This window comes from Ambystoma mexicanum, chromosome 1p, assembly GCF_040938575.1.
Source record: "Ambystoma mexicanum isolate Mex_15411 chromosome 1p, UKY_AmexF1_1, whole genome shotgun sequence".
Taxonomy (NCBI): Eukaryota; Metazoa; Chordata; class Amphibia; order Caudata; family Ambystomatidae; genus Ambystoma; species Ambystoma mexicanum.
The window spans coordinates 553,909,272-553,930,489 of NC_090921.1; the positions used below are offsets into that span (position 1 = coordinate 553,909,272).

Here is a 21,218-nt window from a genome sequence, read left to right on the forward strand (position 1 = left end):
ATTAACACGGTTCTCATAATACTGGGCCATGTGCAAAACCTCAGAGTGAGATTTTGCCTGCCAAGCGCTCTCAGAGGACATAATCTGTGACTGGATGTCGGGCAACAATCCATGCACAAATTTGTCCACAAACAACCTCTTCCCAGACTCTGGACCCAAATCCTGCCCACTGAAGTCGGAAAATACCTGCTCGAATCTATTAAAGAATTTGGTGGCGCCTTCAGTTTTCCCTTGAACACAGGCCGTAAGCTTGTCCCAAATAATTATTTTCTCTGGAATTATAGTTTTTAATTTTGTGACAATTTTATCAGGCAAAGTAAGTATTACCTGTGGTGGTTTCTCACCTGCTGGTCTCTCCCCATCAATCCTAATCATATTAGCCCACGTATCTCCCAACCCTGGCACATCGTCTATTGTCCGAACCTGCTTCCATACATCTACGGGTAGGAGTACAGGGAATAGCAGGTCAATATCACTTAAGGTGAACACAGAGGACTGTAAGACGGACTCTATCTCTTTGTAAAACCCTGTCTGGTTTTTCCTGATATCGGGAACTGATTGTCTAATAGTGTTCACTTCCTGTCGTGAAAACGGGACGTGAACGAATTGCGATACATAATGTGCAGGGATATCTACAGCGGGTGCACCAGTCCCAGCGTTGGCGGGAATCTCAACCTTTGGGACAAAGGTCGGAGGAACCTCTCTCATAGGCAACTGAGATATAGGTACCTCCGGCCGCTTACTAAGCAACAGAGCCAGGTCGAGCGCTAAGGCAGCCGAAGAAGTGTCGGGCGAGAAAGCCCTTTTACAAATCCCCAACAATTCCATGGGGCAACTTAACTTCTTTCTTACACATTCTTCTTGCAGGTACTGTACCATTACCTGAATTACCTTTCTTTGCATTTCTACTGTATGCTGACTATACGTGTCATATACTTCATCTGGCGGAATCGATGAATCCGAGATCCATCGAATCGCATCTTTGGTACAAATTCGTACTTCCTCAGGTGCCGATCTACGACACGGAAGGAACCGTTTCTGTACATACATGCTGTCGTCTTCGTCATCCTCATCTCGTGCTTTCTCAAAGTCCCTCCTATACTCAAACAATCTTTCAACATGACCATGTACTTTCTGCTCTGTGTCCCTCGAAAGTGCCAAAGCATTTAGATCTCTCACCCCTTATGGAAGATCCGAATTCTGTAATCTACCCCACATCACACATAAATGAGTCCCCAAGCCTTCGATAAAAAAAAAATTCTCGGGAAAACTGTTCAAATTAGATAATGTGGAAAAAACATTAATTTGATCACCTTTCTCCATACAGTGCTTAGTCCATGCAAACAATTCCTGTTTCTTATCTGCAGAAACAGTATTACGAGTGACTATATTTGATCCTGCACCTTGATCAACTTCAGTCAATACGGGACCACTCGGGAGCGGAGGTGCAGGTAAATTTAATAAAGGTGCAACTATCGGCGCAGAAGGAAGGGGCGGTGCGATAGGTGGAGGAACAACAACTAGAGGACTAGGAACAATAGGTTGTACAGGGGGAACAGGAATAACAGCAGGAACAACAGCAGGAATGGGCAGAGCGCCCAAGAAAGGATCATACGGAGGTGGCGCAGAGGCACCAGGCCTGCGTTTGTTTAACAATTTTTCAATAAATGCTTCGGAAACATGAAAATCTTTACAGGGGTAAATTTTCTGGATTCCAAGTGAAAAAGCCCTATCCATATTTTTGACTGATTCTGAATGTTTTTCTTTATCATATAACAACGCTTTTTCGGCATTTGTTTTATGACGGCGTGCATGTTTATCCCTACTTTTAAGCTGCTGTAACGCTTCTTTTTTCCAATTCTGTAAAACATCAAAGGCTGCAGGTCTAGCCTTCTTTTTTAGCAAGACCAATTCTAGGTATTCAATACGGGAGATCTCAAAACTGCCATTGATTGGCCACTGAAATTTGGAGGCATGTCTGGTCTGTCTGTGCCAAATATCATTAAATACTATACTACCAATACCATACTTACAGTACATAGTACATGCCGGCGACTCCTCCTGTGGGCCGGGCGGCTAAATTCCAAAGATTGTCGATCGCTGCGGAACAGAGCCCTAAAGTAGCTAGACAATTTCCCAGGCATGTCACAAAAAATTGGTGTTACCTGGTCAATAATTGTGTCTGCAGATACAATACGCCAAATTCAAATTGTCAGGGTTAAATTAAGAGCCGGGTCACGACTGCACCTGACCAAATCTAAGGAGGACCGTACGGTTTATCAAAGAACTTACCTAACGAATTTTACCTTGTGTTTGGTGGTTTCGACAAATCTGCCCGCCTCAAAAATGGACCCTCGTCAAGATGCCGTGTCAGACCACACGACTATCGTCCAAGGATCGGATCGTGCAGCGCTGCCGAGGTATCGCGTCTCGTTCGGTCGGGCCCGCAGAATCACACCGTCCGATCCCGGTTCGATAGTCTGCGTCAACCTTCAATGATCCGGCATCAATCTTGAGGGTCCCTATTCGGGCGCCAACTGTGAAAACAAAGAAATTGATATGAGGCTGGGAAGCCCAAAAGAAACACACCAACACAGGTTACAAAGGACATTCAAGTGCTTTATTTAAAAGCTACAACAGTTACCAAAAGTCAATTGACAAACGGATAGCTATTCGGCTCTCAGAGTAACGTAACGAACTTCAACGAAGGTTCGATGCATTAGTAGAGAGACCGTACATTGGAATACTTGGGCTTTTATATCCTTTATCCATCCCTTTGGCCAACCCCCTCGCGGGTTAACCATTCTTGGGACCAGGCCTAGGGTTCCTTGCCAGGTCAATCCCATAATGTATGCATTTTGATTAGTTGCGCTGACACAGTTGTTCATTTACACATAGGTCAGGGATAGGACAAGGTCTCAGTTCGCGACCCCGACAAGTGGCCTACAGGCATATTAATTATTCGTGTGTGCGGAGGTCACGACGGCCAGAATCTCACTCAGAATGTTATTCGGCCTCCATTTTGATGTTCAGGGTGACTTCCACTTTACAAGAGAACCTAAAATGATGGCTAAATCCAAGATGGCGACTTACACAATTTTTCGTTAAGGTCAAGACCTTGCCGCGGAGTCTATTTACATGATATTTTAGACAACTTGGCGTAGGCCAATACACATTCAAATACTGCGATAGGAGGCATAATATCATTTCAATTCCAACAGTCCTTCCAGCATCCATCCTCAAGAACCTCCCCACAGAAGCTCTCCTTCCCTACCTGGAGATCATCAACAGCTACCTAAGTCAAGGCACCTTCCCAATGACCCTAAAAACATAACAAATCCCCCATCTAGTAAAAAAAAAAACACTCTGGATCCTGACAACTTAGGTAACTATCGCCCCCATAACCTACCTTCCATTCCTAGGTAAGATCATCGAGAAAGCGGTAGCCGCCTCAACTATAGCAACACATCAACACAAACAATCTCCTCCGAACCTACCAATCTGGATTCAGAACCAGATGCAGCACATACACAGCAACCATACACGTGGTCTAAGATGTCCACCCCTGCCTCCTGGTTCTACTTAACCTCTCAGACCCTTTCGACACAGTAGACCATGAGGCACTTACAGACAACTTACATCGGCGCATGGGATCAGCAACCTTGTCCTATGCGGGTTCATGTCCTACCTCGCCAACCGCAAGCAGTTTTTTCAGATGGATTCCTCTAGCTTGCCAATGCTACCTGTCACCTGAAGAGTCCCACAGGGTTCCATCCTCTCCACAGTGATTTTCAATCTATACATGGAGCCACAGAAAGCCCTCCTAGCCACACAGAACGTAAACATCCACCAATTCAGCAATGACACACAGCTATACCTCAAGATCAACTCCATCAAGGACATCCATAGGCTCAAAACTTGTCTCTCGCTGATCCAGTCTTGGATAACCAGTGCATACTTGAATCTCAAAGCCTCCAAGACCAAATTCCTACTCCTCACCAACAACACTAAACACACAGACATACAGACCTAGCTATCAACCATGAACTCTGAGGGCTTCAAGCGTGAGCTCACCTCCTATGCAAAGTCCCTTGGGTTCCACATCGACAAACACCTCTCCTTCAAGACCCACATAGCTAAGAACACTCAGACAGCTTGGTATCAGCTCTCCCTCCTACGGAAAGTAAAGCCCTTCCTTTGTACGGACAGCTTTAGAGCCACCATTCAAGCACTGGTCCTCGCAAACCTGGATTGGGGCAATGCAATCCGACGGCTTCCCGTCGTCCTCCCTTGTGACCCTGAGAAGTGTTCTACATGCGGCTGCATGCCAAACCAAGGGTCTATGCTGATATATCCACATAACCCCAGCCCTCGTTGACCTTCACTGGCTAGCACTGCATTCATGAATCACCTTCAAGTCTTGCGACATCGTATATAAGGCAGCGGCCCTCAAGTCACCCACCCACCTCGAGGAGAAACTTTGCATCTCTGGCGGACAGCGCACCACCAGAAGCCAGGAAACGTGCAGACCTGAAATCCGCTGCTGCAAAAAGGAAAGGACCAGAAAACTAGTCTTCTCTGCCTACGCCCCAACCCTATGAAACTTCCTCTGCATCAGCATCAGACTGACTCCTACAAATTCAGAAAAGAACTCGAGACCCACATCTTCGAGGAGCCTCTCCTCAACACCTAAGCCATCATGTCGCCCCTCGCGCCACCTGACTCACTAGACATCGCTGCCCCTCTCTTCCCCGCCACCCAGTACAGCTGTAGTCCTCCTCTGTCCCCCTCTGTATCCTACCCCCCATTGCATATCTGTTCTGCTGTTACCACTGACAAGCACTCTGTTATGCATCTGTAATGGTGTACACCTCTGTAAAGTGCTCCATTATGTATCTGTAGTGGTGTATACCTCTGTAGACCACTCCCTTGCTTCTTGAGGCAAGGTCCGCACTCAATAAATACCATAAGAATAATATTATGGTGGTGCTACGTTCATATCGCTTGCCTTTTGTGTGCACAATAAGAGGTATAGAATGTTATGCGTTCATACTGTTCATGCAGTAGCAAAATCCTAGTCCTGCAGAAATTGTGTATGCTTATAAGTTAACATATTTGTGCAGGTTTAAGGTCAGGGTGCTTCACCTCATTTAAGAACAATGACTGGAGTTCACAAGGACCATCATTGTAGCTACTTCACTCCTATAAGGTGTGACCCCCATCCCCAACATAATGTGTGGTAAACCAGAGACCCCATTATCTAATCAGCAGTAACAGACACAGGCGGTGACACCGCTGGTTGGTCCATGATGCCGATACTGTCAACCTGGCATTAAAGGGCGTAGGATTCCACCAGCACGAGCTTTCACCCAATACCCCCTAAGTTACCTGACTGGATAGTGTTGCTCTAGAATGGGGGCTTGCACCATTATAGTCAGGCCTGCTGTCCTGTTTTGCATTCTTTAATACTAAGTTGTTATTACAAAGAAGGTAATTTTAGGCCAGCTTAAAGTGAATTTTGTGGGAGGCACCCATGGGTCTTAACATGATCTGTATTGCATAGACCTGGACTGGGGAATCCCGGCTGGGAAGATGACTTCAAATGTCCCATGACTGACAGGCGGTGCCACGCGGCCCACTCGCCTCAGCGAGGAATTTCTACTGTGCAATCCAGCGGACTGCCCCGAAGATACAGCGGGACAAGCAGGCCTTTCTGCCCATTTTCCCACCCAGTCAGGTGGAGTGGGATGAGAATAGGTAATCCCACTCCAATTGAGATGTACTGCCCAGCGGGAAGGTTTCCGTCCCAGAGGCAGATGGTGATTCTTCTAGAATTGCACCCTAGGAGTATGTCCGTTAAAGTGGTGTTTTTGGAGGCATTGGACACAGTCCCCTTTCACTGTTTAGGCAATAACACTTATCTGTATCTGCGAGGGTCCACCATGGACGATATCAAAATACTGATAATCAGGCTTTTTGTACGGTCTGAAGGATACCTGATACAGCAAAGCAAATATCCCAATATGCCATATTAAGAACGGCCAAAAAGAATGTTGTTTCTCCAATCAAAAAATAATTCTGTTGAGAATTAATAAGGAGTGCATGTATTAAAGGCCAGTTGACGATATTTCCTAGTCTGATCTGTGATGTAAAACAAGGTGTAGTAGGGAGAGCTTCACAATGCTGAATCCACCCTTGTTTTGACCAACGGCAGGAAATATATAAATAAAAAAGGACCCAAATCCAGTCTTCAGATAGTCTTGAAAAGGTATTTATGCAATTTTAAAAATACAATAAAAAAGTGGCACTAATCTGGGCTGCCAAACCAGGTTACTGAAAAATGTAAAGCAGCGGCCGACTGTTCTACCAGGTTGGCACAACGATGTATATTTCATCTCTTGCGTCACTTCGAACAGACCGTTAAAATAGCACTTTTTAAGCAGGCCCTCCCGGTCTACCCTAGGCTCAGTGGCTTTGGAATCTGCATGGAGGCCCACGCTTGCCATTTCTCTTGGGGAACTTATACCGCATACACACGTAGGTCTCCGTCTGGCCTGGACCAACGACTGCAAGACATCTTTATTGGTCCATGTGTTATTATTCGCAGGGCACTTAATATGGATGTTCTCCGTTACCTTGGTTAGCTTATGTCATTCAGTCTGCAAGTCCCTTGTTACTGGAATGTGAACTTGATGTGCTGTGACAAGAACCTTACCTAAGACCCACTGCTGTCCTGCACACCATACACATTCCTCCACCATGTTCCATACTCCTGCTTCATTTTCTCCTCTGCTATGTAGCAGTTTGATGTGAACATATGGGGGAATAGTCACTAAGAACAAACCCAGGTACCGAACCGAAAACCCAAAAGCCACACACAGAGAACCTCAATTCAGCAAAGACCACCTTTGGCACAAGACAAAAGCATGCACTAAAATTAAATATGAAACCTCAAATACTCAGGAAGGCATTCTCAACTGTCAAATACACCAACAAAAGTATTCAAAGCAAAACCACTCAAAGACATAGAAGCACAAAATATGCCACGCCACAGTAGAGAACGACGTTTGAGAAGCCATGAAAAAAGGACACGTGAAATGGAATCACACCAGGCTACCACATCAGGAAACATTAACACAGCAATGGAACGCACACCCATGCGCCCGAATGAAATAAGACCCACCACGAAAACCAGACAAATCTCACTCTAACTAAGGCCTTACATGCCAACAGACCACCCGCCAGAGCACCAACCAACAATTAGACACATCAGCAGGATATCTGGACTCCAAAGGGAAAGGCAGGAAACAGACAAAAGGAATACAATAGGAAACAACGCATCCACTCTATACATTAGAAACAAACAAGGGAACCATCAGCACCATCAACCTGAAACAGAAGAGGATCCAGAAGAAGATGTGAACCCAATACGAAACCTAACCAAACTACTGAATGATGAAACAGAGCCAACAGAACAGAATCTGCATACTGATGACAATAATGAGCGTCGTCAACAAGACCACCAGAAGACACAACCAAGGATAAAACAGGTCACAATAAAGAAAAAAAATACACTGCAACCTAATCAATGGCAGATCTATGTCCAAACACACAACAGACATTTATGATCTACTTTGCAACATGAGGGTAGACATCGTATTCATCACAGAAACCTGGATAGCTCAAAACTACAACGTCATATTGCACAGCTGTCAGCTGTCTGCCTGACATCTTTAAGTGCATACAGGCTAACAGAATAAGAAAAAGAGGAGGACTCGCTGTGGCATAAAAAGAACATCTAAAAATAAGAACAGCCGATCCGCTGAACATCCCGAACTGTGAATCCCTCATCATATACCTGATCTCAGACCCCCAAACAAACCTCACATTTACACTCATCTATAGACCTACAACGCAACCTTCATAGACACTTTCGTAGAAGTGGTCACCAACATGGCCATTAAACATGATCATTCTCTGTGACTTTAACATCTGGTTTGTAAAAGAAAATGCAAACTCGCAGAAAACATGGGTTAAACAACTTGACAATACAGCTATGACAAATGGCAAAAGGAGCCACAATCACAGCGGCCACATTATAGATGCAATCTTTGTCAATAAGAATCTGATCACAACAGTGACCCCCATCCAAATACTTTGGAGCGACCACCTCATTATACCCTTTGTGGTCCAAACACCATCAAAAGCATCCAACAAGTCCCAAAATAATGGCCCGAACTGGAAGATAAACTGGAGAACCGTCAAAGGCAGTGACCTAGAAGAAAAACTAGAATCCTCAAAGCCATCGATCACCACCCTGCACACAACTGGCAAAGACGGAAGAAGAGACCTAATCCTGAACTGGATCATGAAACCAATGGATTACATCTCACCGGAAAAACCTGTCATCCCATCGTGAAAGAAATTGGTTGCTAGATGGTTCACACCACACTTCAAAGCAATGAAGAAAAAAAATCTGAACTAGAACAAGAACCGAGGAAAAAGTACGACCAAGACCAAAAGAATATCATATCAAAGACAGATCCGTATAAAGCAGTAATTCTCCAAGCAAAAAAGAAATACTACAACAAACGGATCACAAAAGCCAACACCACTCAGAAAGAATTGTTCAACAAAATCTGAACTAGAACAAGAACCGAGGAAAAAGTACGACCAAGACCAAAAGAATATCATATCAAAGACAGATCCGTATAAAGCAGTAATTCTCCAAGCAAAAAAGAAATACTACAACAAACGGATCACAAAAGCCAACACCACTCAGAAAGAATTGTTCAACATCATAAACGAGGTGAGAAATCCTCCCGGGTGCAATAACACACGCGTCCCCTTGCAAAAACTATGCGACGATCTTGCAGATCACATTAAGAGTGAAATCATCAGCATACAACGGATCATACAAAGCAGACCGACCCACCCGACCGTTCACCTCAACTAACCAACCCGCAGCCCACAGACCAGGCTGAACCTCTTGCCCCAAATATCAAGAGACAAAATCATCAGCCTGGTGAACAAAAGCATTAAGGCAGGCTCACCAGCTGACCCCTGTCCACCAGGCATCTACAAATCAATTTTTGCATAGGGAACACCATCAAATACTACCTACCCCTCTTCAATCTGTCACTTTCAATGGGAAGAGTACCACAAGCTTTCAAATCGGCCTACATTAAACCGCTCTTCTCAAAGGCACAGCAGGCATCATCGAAGAACTCTCAAACATTACATAACCGACAAAACTAACAGAGGCCCATGTTTACAAACAAATGCTGGAACACGTCGAAAACAACTAGCTATTGCATCAGGCACAAGTGGGCTTCAGACACATGAGAGAAATGGAGATTGCACTGCTCTCAATGTGGGATGACCTGAAGACCAATGCAGACTCCAACACGAACTTGCCACTGATTCTGCTCAACCTCTCCACAGCATTCGACACAGTCAACCATAAAACCCTCGTCAAGAGACTTGAAGACATAGGGATTGGTAACAGTGTTCCTTTGGATTAAATCTTTCCTGTTGGGAAGACCAGAAACAATATAGCTAAAACCATTCAAATCCACACTGTGGGACACCACTTGCGTAGTACCACATAGCTCCACACTATCCCCATCATTGTTCAACATCTAAATGACGCTCCTAAACAACCTCATCAAAAGACACGGCTTCACAAGCTACAAATAATCCAGACAATTCCCAAATCATCTCTAAAATCAATCTCAATGAAGAGGAGACCCCCACACTAACAGACTATCTCCAAGAACTCTAGCAATGGATGAACACTAATATCAACTGTACAAAATGGAAAACATGATTTCACCAAACAACCAAGGAGATAACCAGTGCATCCTATGGTGCACAGAACTGTGAACCCCACCTGACCCATCCAAAGTAGTCAAAAACCTTGATATGCTAATGGACAACGAGCTAACCCTAGAAGCACAAGTCAATGCGATAATAAACAAAAGCTTCTTCCATCAGCACACTTTCAAAAAGATACCACCCTTCCTTTCCTTCACGCACAGAACATTGGATCATCTCCCGCATCATGTCCAGGATAGACTACGCCAACAGCATACACCTTGGAATACCAGAATACATGCAGAGGAAACTACAATGAATACAGAATGCAGCTGCCAGACTTCTCAAACTCTCCTGAAGAGACCACACCAGCGCTAAGGATGCTACATTGGCTCCCAGTCAAAAAAAGTGTCACCACAATGTGCATAAGACACAGAGCAATCCACGGCCAGGGAGCAGAATTCATACAAAAGAAAATAATCTACAAACCAGCAAGAACATTTAGATTCAGCAACAACATCTGCCTCGAACATAAAGTATGCAAGAAAAGAAACGTGGAATATAAGCCGTCTCTTGCACAGCTTTAAAACTCAGGAACTCACTCCTGAAAGAAATATGAACTACGGAGGACCATCACAAAAAATAAAGAAAACATCTAGAAACCTGGCTCTTCAGCTAAAAAGGGGATGAAAATGCCCAAACATCTACTTACCACAAAATGACAAATACATGGAAAGGAGCCCCACAAAGCCATCGACTTACCAAGTACACCCAACATGAACCGAGACAGAGCAAAGGAACCTATCCCCATCAACACAATCCAAGGCGTTAAACCATGCAAAATCTCAGCCAGAGAAAACAACCAGAAAAGCGGGAAGTACAACCACTAATGCACCCCGGAAAATCCCTCTTAATTACCTGATATCATATACCTACCTACATTTAGCTTACTCGCATATGCTAGCATTATCCAGCATGTAACCTAACTGTGTAAATTAGCCACTTCCACACTTAGCCTGTATGTGCAGGTTAGCCATATTCTGCATCTAGTCTAATAGTATAGTTAAGCCTTAGGCTCCCGGCTGCACACTGAGACCGGCACTATGTAACTTCTGCATAATGCTCGGTTGATGGAGATGGATTGTTTGGGGTGGGAAATGCATTGCACTTCAATAGCCTGCTGGGGGCAGGAAATGTATCAAACCCATATGGATAGTTTAAGAGTGGGGAGTGTGTCACACCGGGATGGATTGTGGGGGATGGAAGGTCATCACATGTGAATGAGCTGTTGGAGACGAGAAGTGCATCACACTTGGATGGAGTGTTAATGGTGCAAAGTGTGTTTCACTTGGATGGACGGTTAGGGGCGGGAGATGCATTGCACTTGGTGTACTGCCTGGGTTGATAAATGAGTCGCACTTAGAGGGACTGGTTAGGGGCAGAAACTGTACTGCACTTTAATGGAATGTTGGAGACAGGCAATGTGGCTCACCTGGATAAAATGCTGGCGGTGGTAAATACATCACACTAGAATGAACAGTTGTGGGTGGGAAAAGTATCGCATTTAGATGGAATTTTGGGTGTAGGATATGTAGTGCCACTAAATAACCATAGTAAAAACTCACCTTTCTGCATATGTACTTTCAAACCCTGAACAAAACACAACCATACCTCTAGTACACCACAAACCACACACACTTCACAACAACTGACATGAAAACCAACCATACACAGTCACACCTCAACACCACATGATGGCTACCAACCAAAAACGCACCAACACTCTGTGTCCGGTTTCTCGAAACTGTAGCTGCCAACACCACATCAAAGCTCTCTTGCTCTTCTCCCCCTGAATCCCACAAACACACCCTATGACCCTCCTTCCGTTGCAGATCTGCAAGAGCGCCAAGAGAACATGCAAGTGGCAACAGTGCATTGTACAAGAACCATTAACATTAATAACAGTAGGTGAAAAAATGAGAACATTTGCACATACACTGCCTTCTGTAAAGTACTGTAAAGTGGTCTTGTGAAGAGAGGGTCCAAGAAATGCCCCTCCTCACTCCCATGAACATGACAGGCCGAAGAGTCAAGAACGCTCAGAGTCACTCATCATTATTTGGAAAAACCACAAGTGCACCACTAACTGGCACGTATACAGAGAGGTATGCATCAGACAGCCGTTCCAACCATGTCCAGTGCAGATCCTTACAGATCCAGGTACCCCCACAGAGATTGTGGATCCAAACACTATAATGGACTCCATCGATTAAATGCTGAGAAAACATTGGAGTGACGTCCCTAGTGCCACCACAACGTTGTAGCATTAGTCATGAAGAACACTTGCAGCCCCGCACAGCATTACTTGAACACCCACTTGCATACATGAAGAACATGCTTACACAGTTCTGTAGATAGAGGACAGATATGTATGCATGCTGTCAAGGCTTTTATTATTTTTATTATTGGCCAAATGCAGTAACGCTAACACGCAAGGCAACAAGAGAGCATGAGCAAGCTTGCAGATGCTTATGGCAACGTACCCTATGGAACTACAGGAGTATATATGGAGCCTGGTAGGACTATGTATGACTAACTTATAGGTAACACAGTACGAGCATGTAGAAATCACATCATAAGTCTAAGGAAATTTACAGAAGGCCTCAAGCCACAGGACATCAGACAAGGGAAGCAGGCTCAGGCTGCACAACGCGAAGACCGAGCTCACAGCCAAGGTCAGAGATACCCAGGTGCATTCCAAGCTCCAAACGACAAGGGGCCAGCTGCAGGAAAACAGAATAAATCCTCATAAATGCAGACCCAAAGAGCTTGATTTTGTGGTCCTCAACCACGTGATGCAACCGAACTAGACAATGGACATTCACCCATGATGGGAAGAAGAGCCGTTCTCAGCAACCCAGACGAGAAGTGAAAGAAATGTTGCAACAGGGAACCACACTCTAATAGGCAAAGGTGGTCTACTACCAGATACAATTAGGACAAAAAGTCACTTCACATTACCTTGAAGAGAGGTGCACAGAGAGCTGAGAACCAAACTGGGTCCCAGGCCTGGGGAAACCAGATCTAGCCAATCAAGAAACAAAAATCCAGGGGTGGGTGGCAAAGGGCAAGGGCCAATGGTAAGTCTACGACCCTGCAACAATGTAATAGTTTCTTGAGGACGGGGCAGGTCATCCACCTGACATGCGAGGGCCAGTAGAATAATCTCTATATGGGCTAGCTATAGGTGATACCACTCTAAGCACCCAATCTGTAGGGGAGATAGGTTTTTAGTGGAGTGCCCATTTGATGACAAAACTGTGAGTGCGTCTTGGGGAGCGAAGAAGTACTGGAGAATTGTGATTGTTGTTTATTTTAAAAAAATGACTGTGATCAAACAAGACGGTTATACTGGCCCGTGGCGGAGTCCTCAGTTATTCTGGGGAGTGGGTTGCTACGGCCCTCGGGAGAGCAAACCCCAGACCTCCGGTATACCAGGTTTCGCACCAACACTTGTATAGGTAATGTTTGCTATTCGGGCAATTTCATGGGCTATGGCTCTGCAATAAAGGAGGATAGATACAGGTTTTTAGTGGGATAGAGGGGGCGGCCGGTAAGTAACCTGAGGTGTTGCTGAGTGCAGGCCGGAGATACCAGAGCCTGGGTGCTGGCATAGTTCTTGCAGTTTGGTGATGACACTTGGGCATGCATTTTATCAAGAGGGAATATTCCAAGATCTGATAAATCACAGTACTGCATAAACAGGTTAGTGCCCGGCTGGGGCTGTTGAAGAGCACTGCTGTGACTCTGGCTGCTTCTGGTACTCTGCAGGTGATGAGCCATCATGACCTGAAGTGGCTATTTGGGGCTTCCTGTCAGTAAGGAATGAAGCAAAACAAATTAACACAATTCTCTCTGTTCCAAGTATTTTTTGCATGAGCTCATGAATGATAGCGTTGAATGCAGAGGATTTGAGCATGAAGATTAGTGCAGTTTATGGCAGTGGTTTTGCCACCCTTAGTTTAATCAGATTGTGCTGGTGCCTTACATAGCCATATTAAGTTGGTGCATTTAGTGGATCCAATTATTGTCATAGTATGACATTTTGCCTTTACACCTATGCATAGTATAGAATGTATAGGCATTGTGCCTTTTCAGTATACCCATCAAGTGAAAATGTCATCAATATGTGGGTTAATTTATGTCATTTGTAATTTGACAAATATGACTTAGTGATTGAATCACTACTGAGTCAGTGGATCTTCGAATGAATGAGCAGCACAGTGAACTCAATAACCTCAAGATGCATCCTGGTGTTATAGAACAGTTGAGTGCAGAGAGGATTTAGTAAAGCCGGCCTCGAGGAGGATTTTCTTGAATGCAAGGTGCTTGTATTCTTGACAGATGGTCACAATCTCAAACTGCTTTTGAGTTGCAGTTTGCTTGGAAGATTTGCAGCATTTGGATATCGTATAAGCTCAGGAAGCACCTTGGAGTGTAATGTTGCATTTTGTTGCCGAGATATTTTGGAGGCTTTGCTTGGTCGCTTTCATAGGGCAGATCATCTTGGTTATGAATCATTCTGGGCCACTTATGCTGGCATGATAGCTCAGCAAGTTAAGCACTTGTTCCACGTAGCTGTGTAGAAAATGCATATGTTTTGAATCCTGCCAGTGTGGACTCAGCTCTCCATCCTTCTAAGCTTGATTAAGTAACATTACATTGAGTAATAATAGTAGTTATATTGCTTGGAAAGAGGGGTGAACCAGTCCTGAAGCGGTACATAACAAATTTATATCAATAGAATAAGTGCAATTTGAGGTTTAGGCAGCCTTGAAATATAGGGCCTCATTACGTGTTTGGAGGCAGCCATGGAGCTATTAGCACCATGGCTGCCTCTAAAGTCGTGTCCGGGTCTGGGTGGTCGGAATGGGGACTTATCGGGTCATTCCAACCTTGGAGGACCCGGTAAGTCCCTATTCTGAAAAAACATTCCCCATTCCCCATTCCCATTCGAGCCCCCATAGAGGGACTCCCTAGTCCCTTAGCGGCTCCCAGCCGGCCTTAGTGGAACCCGCTAAGGGACCTCGGAATGCAGTGGTAGGGGGTTAACGGCACCGGCATCCTTACTGGTGCCGTTAACCCCTTACTACCAGCCTCGTAATGAGGCCCACAGTCTTTCCAAATAATTTCTCTATTGATATAGTACTCTGAACATGGTCCCTGGAAATCAGAAAATGTATCAATGCTTGTAAAATGGGGAACAAGGCAAGGCCTTCCAATTACCATGGAAGTGCTGCACTGTTTGTTTGCTGCAGGAAAGCTTATCCTCCACGTGTGTGGGCCCAGCAATGACAGTCAGGATTATCTTCCCATCAGTTGTGATGAAGGCTCTGGTACTTCTGCTGACAGCAGGCTTCTTTCTGACCGTGTTCATCAACAAAAGCGTTGCTAAGCACTGCAAGAGGTGTCTAGGCGCGGGTTGAGACATACTCCCTCCTCAGCTGGAAGCAAGGGCTGTCACATCTTGGGTTACACAAATATACTGCCAGGCCCACCACAGTGATCCTATTGCCTTTGTAATTATTTGGATTTTCCTGTTTCGGTCAAACACTGAATTTCAGATTTATTTATTTTTGCATTTGCATTTTTGCGCACGAAGCCCTGAGGCATAAAGGTGCTGATTACAGCATGTTCTGATTAACAAGCAGTTAGTTGGTACAGTTCATGGGTTCATAGGTAGGTAGCAGTCATAAGGTTCAGTTCTTGTGAGCCTGTAGGGTTGTTCAATATGAGCTCTGGCTAAAGAAAAGTTGGTTCCTGAAGGACCAATAGGATTGATGTGCTCTTAGTGAAAGTGGGAGGGAGCAGGGTCGACTGGGCCATAAAATTGTCTCGGGCACCAATGAAAAAGTGGCCCACAGTTGCAAAGGGCCATTAATTCCCTTTGCAATACTATTTGAATAGTACCCAAGCAGGCGTTTTATGATAAAAATGTAATGAAAATTGTGCATTTTGATGAATTTTATTCAGCAACACTGTTCAAAACTATTAGCCGCATAATGAAGTAATTCAACAAACTGGCCCACAGTGGTCAAAAAAGTGGCCCACTTTGACCCAAAAAATTGTCCCAGACCAGAATTTCACGTTTTTCGTTCAGCTATGGGCCTATTGTCCTATACGCCAGTCCAAGCCTGGGAGAGAGTTCCAGTTCTTAGGAGGTGATGACTGGGAATCTTTGACCTCTGGATCTTTTTCGTTTGAAGGTAGGGTCGGTGGGCGTAGACAGAGCAAATGGACCTGGCTGAGTGAGCTTTTTATAACTTTTGAGAAATATATTGTGGGGCTGTGCATGATAGGCATTTGGTGTAATGGCCAAGGTTTTGGAGATAACTATTTCCTGGAATGGGAGCCAGTGGGTCATCTTCCGTGCAGCAGAGATGTGGTCGCACTTAGGGATGTTCAGTGCTGCTCTCATGGACTTTGTTCTGAATGACGTGACCAGGTAATTCCTCATTCACAGACCACAGACCCGGACACAATTTTGGAGGCAATAGCACCATGGCTACCTCCAAACTCGTAATGAGGCCCTATGAGTCAATGAAGCAATATCTGAAAAAATCTTGACAGACATGAAGTTCTAACAACCAACCACTGCACTGACAGTTGCAACATTCTGCCAATTTCAGTACAAAGGCAATCACAATAGTTTGACACTTGCGCTACAATTAGTTGAAAATATAGGAAATATAAAATATATAAAACAAACGCAATGCAAGGCCACTGGCTTTCATAAATCACAATTGGAATACTATGAAAGACTGAAGCAATGAAGGCATCTATGGAAAAAGTGCAAGCCATTGAAGTGATTGCAGAACATATTGAGAAGGCACTGACATTCCTGATTCCTAGAAACAATGGAAAGGACCAGGCATTACAACCTGGAAACAAGGCGACCTTGTAAGCCATCTTGACAACTCTGACAATTCTGGAAAATAAATCTCTGGAAAATATTGGCCAGAACTCTTTATTCAAGTCTATTCATCTACAAATGCAACGTGAAGAATATCCAGTATAAGACTCTAAAGAATGATCACTAAACTACATAATCACCTGAAGTAGGAGGACACGAAACCCTCGGTGGAAAAAACAGGTCTTTGTGATCTTAGCAATCTGAGCAATAATGTAATGCTGTGAATGGTTTGATAGGCTACTAAAGAGACAATGGGCCTCCTTATAAGGCTGGTGCTCCCGTAATGAAGGGGGCCGGTACGGGACCGGCCCCCTTCATTCCGGGAGCACCGATTACGAGCTTCCCATCGCAGGACCCGAATCGCACGCCTGGTAAAACCAGGCATGCTTTCCGGGTCCCGCGAGGGGAAGAGGGAGGCAATAACGGGCCAGATGTAATCTGCCCCTTATTACCTCCCTCCCCATTCCCATTGAGCCTTATGGGGGCTCAAATGGGAATGGGGATGGGTTCCTGCAAGGAGGAATTACCGGGTCCTCCTATCTCGGAGTAACTTGGTAAGTCCCCATTACAGGAACCCGGTAATGGAGCCCAGAACAGAGGCAGCCATGGAGCTAAAAGCTCCAGGGCTACCTCCATTCTCGTAATGAGGCCCTATGAGTGGTTATCTTCACAAATGTCTTATTGGTGCCCATTCCTAGGTGGCTGCTGGCAATAAAGGTACATCTAAGAGGATACATATGAGAAAATCTGGTAGAATTCAAGGTGCCTCTTCTTCCCCCACTCCAAACAAATCTATTTCAATTATACCAAAACCTTTGGACTAGCTCTGGCCCTCTGAATCCACAATGCCACAGACTATGCTGCCTGGGATACCCGTCCTCAAGCCATCTCAGCCTACAGCTCTTTTCAGATTCTCCTTCAAACACTTGCTCAACACATGTCTTAGTGGAAGAACATCGGTCAGCAGAACACAGGGCACCATTTCCAGGCCAGCCATTTCCCACTTAAAGCCCATCCCAGCATCATTGGATCCACCTAAAAGAGCTCATTCTGAATGAGAGAGTTTGCTCTTAAACACTAGATCTGCAGTGAAATACACATCTAATCTGGACTACCCCATCACCACAATAAATCTCACCACAAGTTGTTTTACAGGAGGTTGTATCATCAAACACCTCAAAAACATTCTAATCAACTTTGTTCTGCCTGGGTTCAGCATACTCGGCAAAAACAGAGAATTTGTATAGCCTCAAAGCAACTACTTGCTGGTCCACCATCTACCTGAAGAAGCCGGATTTCTATACCCAAGTTAGCTTTGGATACTTATGCATTCCAGGACTCTCGAAACAATGATGGCTCTTATATGTTACTGGTCGGCGATCATCAAGCCAGACCCTTGCTTTTTCAATCACCTGGATGATCTCATTGAACATCACACCAACGCCTGCCAGCATGACTGTTAGGAACATTTTGAACATATAGGTCACCGTCTTGACCACAGCATCGAGCAGGTAGGGACTGTCAAAATTGATAACCTCTTCCCATTACCAGCTGTGATAATCATGCCATCCTATGCTCCACATTTACTTAGTCAACTAAGTTTTGCAGCCGATTGCATCAAGAAAAGGTTGCTCCCCGGAAAGATCTAATTAGACAATCATCAAATGCACAACTTCTGGAAATCCCTTGTCCCTCTTTAACATCAGAGTCAACTGACCAATGACATCTTTCTGCATCTGGATCACATTTTACCTCATTTACCCTCACCCACAGAAAACACAACCAGACCTAGAAATACATTTTTATTAGGTATAGTGATTTGACCCTTCTTTCTACAATCATAGGAAAATTGTGGATGACTTAATGCACAGCAAAATTCCACTGACATGCCATTCACCAAGCAAAATATTCAGTTATGCCAGCATAATGTTTGCACTATGTAACCCTCAAGCTGAGCTCTTCAATCTGATTGCAGAATACCCAAACCCCAACACTAACCATTGTATTAGGACTCAATCCAACTCAGCTCAACAGCTCTGTGACTGTTTTGTAAGCCTTTTCCAAACGAATCTTCACTACATGCTTTAAATTACCAACACACATCTGCTACACCACTCCTTCAAACATCCTCCGGAAACAAGCCATCCCGCGATTCCCAGCATTTTCCATTTGACACCCGACCAATTCTAGATACTACTCACCAATTTCAACGACTTGGGTTTCCCTGTCCTGACAACTTCAAAGGCCTCTAACCTGTAATCATCAACCTACTCTCCAGTTTTGCCATTTCCTTGCTCATCATTTAGGGTGCAGAGGTACAGTACACAGGGTTGCAGGCCTGTGGTTGAAGCAGACTCTAGTGATAATTCCAATGTGATGGTAGTCAATCTGATGGGTCCGGGGAGCATAGCTCAGCGGCAACTTGTTCGCCTTGGATGCAAGAAGACACAAAGACACAAAGCAACAAAGGTTCGAGCCCCGTGTCGCGCTTAGAAACCTCTGGGTATTTAAACGTGAATACGCAACTAAGACAAAAAAAAGAAATACATCAATTACGCAACTAAAAAAGCAACCTCTGGGTATTTAAACGTGAATACGCAACTAAGACAAAAAAAAAGAAATACATCAATTACGCAACTAAAAAACAAACAATTCCTGTAACAGCGCCTCGATGCCCTCGGGCTGTGTGAGCACTTTAAAAATGCAAATAAATAAATACTTTAGGTAAGCAGGATGGAGAGGATGGAGGTACTGGGATAATGGTTGGAGGAGGTCTCTTCAAAGAACTGTGAAATTAAAAGTTTGAAAAACATCACCTTACCGCCATGTGCACCATACTACAGACCTGACTAACAGGGTTTACAAACCTTACCTGGTCACAAGAGCAGGGGCAGCACCTTGAGGAACAGTGAATAGTAATTGAATGACATTAGTGATCCCAGAATAATTGTATAGTTCGGGTGAGGGTTTTGGGGAGCATGGGGAAACCCCTGACCGATAGCAACCCCCACTGACAAAAGAAAATGGTCAAACATGTCACAAGTGACTTGCAAAATCGAACATGTTTTAAATGATCATAGTGAAACCATGTAAACCCATGTGCACCGGCTCTATAGTGGCGTTATTGTGTAGTGGTGAAACTTGGGGTTGAGACCACATAATGAATGCAGTTAGAATGATGTTAGATGGGGGAGCTGTCCATAACCTCATGTTGGACCTCTCAAACAGCAGAAACAGCTTCATCAATTGAAATCCTGCCACGAACCAGGGGCACAGTCCCCAGATGCAGACATTCTCAGTAGCATGGCTGTTATGTGGGATATGTAACTGGAAGTTAAGATCCTTAAACACAAAATAGATCAAGACCTTAAGTGATGGACAGAACTGGTTATATTAAATTATAATCGTGTGTTATATAAAAATCAATTATTGTTTATTTTTACTCAAAATTCACTGATGACATTTGGCAATATCAAAACATTTTTAAAAAATCTTAATTTCAATACATACAGGGTTGGCAGTAAATAAATGTTGGGAAATATAAAGCGCGCAGCACATAATGCAAATCGAAAAAATATTTCAACAAATTGGATAAAATATAAATGCTTCATGTGCATGGGCCATTTTCCCCATTCATTTATGCCAATAAAGGAATTAGGGTTTCAAAATAGCCAAATGAAATAGTCACATGCAAATTGCAACAGAATGGACTTTAGCAGGGAATTATCCCCAAACACCCCCTGTATACATAGTCGGCTCATGTCTGTAGGTGAGAGTATAACAGCGAAGATGTTGTTACTACATCTATGCTGGTAATTGCACTTAATTCAGTTCCTTCATACGCATGGGCCATTTTTCCCATTCATTTATGCCAATAAAGGAATTAGGGTTTCAAACTAGGCCAAATGAAATAGTCACATGCAAAGTAGCCTTATCTCAGTGAGTCTAATGGCCAATTGCTTGGGTAGCAGGGGACCATTGAAGACGCGTCCCAGAGATTTTATTTCTGAATTATTGGTTCTCCTCCTTGAAGCATCCAGAGGAGAAGCAAGAGCTGCAACCTTGAATTTTGTGTGGGAGAGGTTTTTAGCACTGACCCTGCTGCCAGTGGACTAAGTACTATCCTTCACTCTTCCAGGAGTGATTGATACAATCAGGAGTGAAGAGGTGTCTCATGAGGGGTTAACGCCTTGCATATTTTGGTTTTGGGTCTTACCTAAAGATCAATAAAGATAGATAAATTAGCATGTTGTAAGAATCAGGTTTCTGCCATGCCTAGAAATTCCCTAAATCGTCCCACCATTAGAACACCATTCACAAGCCAACATGGATCATCCACCAGTTCTCCATTGCATGACTCACTATACCATTTCAGTGGTAAAAATAGTATTTCCTTTCCCAGGGCACTACCCTTCTTCCTCCTTTAAAA

The 21,218-nt window shown here is 44.2% G+C and overlaps 1 protein-coding gene across 1 annotated transcript in view; it reads right to left on the reverse strand.

The window, feature by feature from the left end:
* Positions 1 to 21,218, reverse strand: part of LOC138575469 (phospholipid-transporting ATPase IK-like) — a 1,193,252-nt gene that overhangs the window by 934,400 nt on the left and 237,634 nt on the right. The gene's annotated exons all lie outside the window — the stretch shown is intronic.